Here is a 2,205-nt window from a genome sequence, read left to right as displayed (position 1 = left end):
TAATGGAACAAGTGATGGAAGAGGATTGTCCTAAACATGCATCAAAAAACACAAGAGTTCATACAAGAAACCTATGGAAATGATGTAACAAATATGTTGAAAGTTATTTAATCAAAAGTTAAATTGAAGTAAATATCAGAGATTGCATACTAGAAGTCATTTCATCAATTTTGTTTTCAGAAGTTTCTCTGAAGGAGAATGACTGCAGGGAGCACTTCATAGTTAAAACACATAGAAAATGGATATATTACCATGAATTGTGACATGAAGGTTAATGGTTCAGTTCAGTTCAGTCGCTCAGTCGTGTCCGACTCTTTGCGACCCCATGGATCGCAGCACGCCAGGCCTCCCTGTCCATCACCAACTCCCGGAGTTCACTCAGACTCACGTCCGTCGAGTCCGTGATGCCATCCAGCCATCTCATCCTGGGTCGTCCCCTTCTCCTCCTGCCCCCAATCCCTCCCAGCATCAGAGTCTTTTCCAATGAGTCAACTCTTTGCATGAGGTGGCCAAAGTAGCTTCAGCATCATTCCCTCCAAGGAAATCCCAGGGCTGATCTCCTTCAGAATGGACTGGTTGGATCTCCTTGCAGTCCAAGGGGCTCTCAAGAGTCATCTCCAACACCACAGTACAAAAGCATCAATTCTTCAGTGCTCAGCTTTCTCACAGCCCAACTCACATCCATACACAACCATGGGAAAAACTATAGCCTTGACTAGACGGACCTTTGTTGGCAAAGTAATGTCTCTGCTTTAGAAAGTTACAATTCTTAGCAATGTGTGTATGCTTGTTAATAATGATGTGATTTGAGATTATTTGAAATGAACATAATTCAGCAGTCAAATAATCCATACTATGCTTTGTTTCTAGTGTGTTTGCAAACATAGGTCTTTGACGGTTTACTAAAGATTAGCCTTTTTATATGTGTTGCAACCATTTCTATCTATTCTCCATTAGAAGATGAAGGATACCATAATGTAAAATGGACAATGAACATCTAAATGGAGGTATTTGTCATTGATGTGGAATATCTGCAGGTTGCCATGGTATAAGTGATCATTTAATCTTTCCATGTATTAAAGTAGGACAGAAGTTGGTTGTAAGGTTTCAATAGTAATATCCTTGATTTGTAAGAAGAACACGATGACAGTTCACTGCAATATTGATGTATCTTTATGATATCAACACAAGTCATGACTGTTACTTAACAATCTTGAAATAAAGACAGCAATAACCTAGAAACGTAAGAAACTCTTCCTGGAAAAGGCATGGAATTAGTGTATATCATGCTTGCGAAGTGCTTCCTAGGCTTTGTTTCGTAAGCTGTAAAAATTACAAATCTCACATCATTATATCAAAAAATGAATATTTTTCTCCGTACTTTTTATCTGTATTTAATCGTGGATTATACCGTGGCTTGTAAAAGGTTTTGTTTCAAATATGTTTGAAATTAATACATGGTTATTAATAAAAGTGAATGGCTTTTAGTGTTTGGGTTGATTATAATGAATGAAATGTTAACCCACCACCAAGAGTAACCTCACCCACCTTATTTAAGGTTGTAGTGAGACCACAATGAACTATTTGGTAACACAGAGAGATGGCATATGTGTAAATTAGTTTACTCACTAGCTTTAGATTTCTCATAACTTCACATATATTCCATCATTTCTGTGTTGTAGCTCCTCTCCCATTTTGTAACTACTTGGACGCTGGGATGATTCTAATAAGAAAGATTATACAAATTTTTGTAGACAGTTTCCCTAAACTACTCCATGCTATTGCTGCCTCAGCATTTGTCTGGGGAGCAGGCAGCCTGCGGGTCCCTGAGCTCACACCAGCCAGTCCTGTGAGCACCTGCACTAGGTGACCACCTTCCTGAGACCAGCAGTCTTGCTGAACCCCAGGGTCTGTTCACAGGACCCCCTTCAATCACACTGAGAGAATCAATTTCTGGGAAGGCTGCTAAGTCTGGGGATTCCCAAGGAGAGAGGAGTCTGGAATTCTCAAGGAGGAAGTACTTTTTTTCCCCTCTACATTTCTTAGGATTATGTAACAAATTCTCCTGCTTGAGGACAGTCTCTCGGGAAAAAAAAAAAACAACAACCTTGTGGCTAATCCTGTTGTCTAAAAATGTAAAGTATGGGAGTCATTCTAGTGAGGTCTTTACAACCTCCAGACATTCTTTTGATTGACTGTAATAAT

The sequence above is a fragment of the Capricornis sumatraensis genome, chromosome 20 (genome assembly GCF_032405125.1).
Source record: "Capricornis sumatraensis isolate serow.1 chromosome 20, serow.2, whole genome shotgun sequence".
NCBI classification, from domain to species: Eukaryota; Metazoa; Chordata; class Mammalia; order Artiodactyla; family Bovidae; genus Capricornis; species Capricornis sumatraensis.
Note: the sequence above shows the minus strand (reverse complement) of the source record.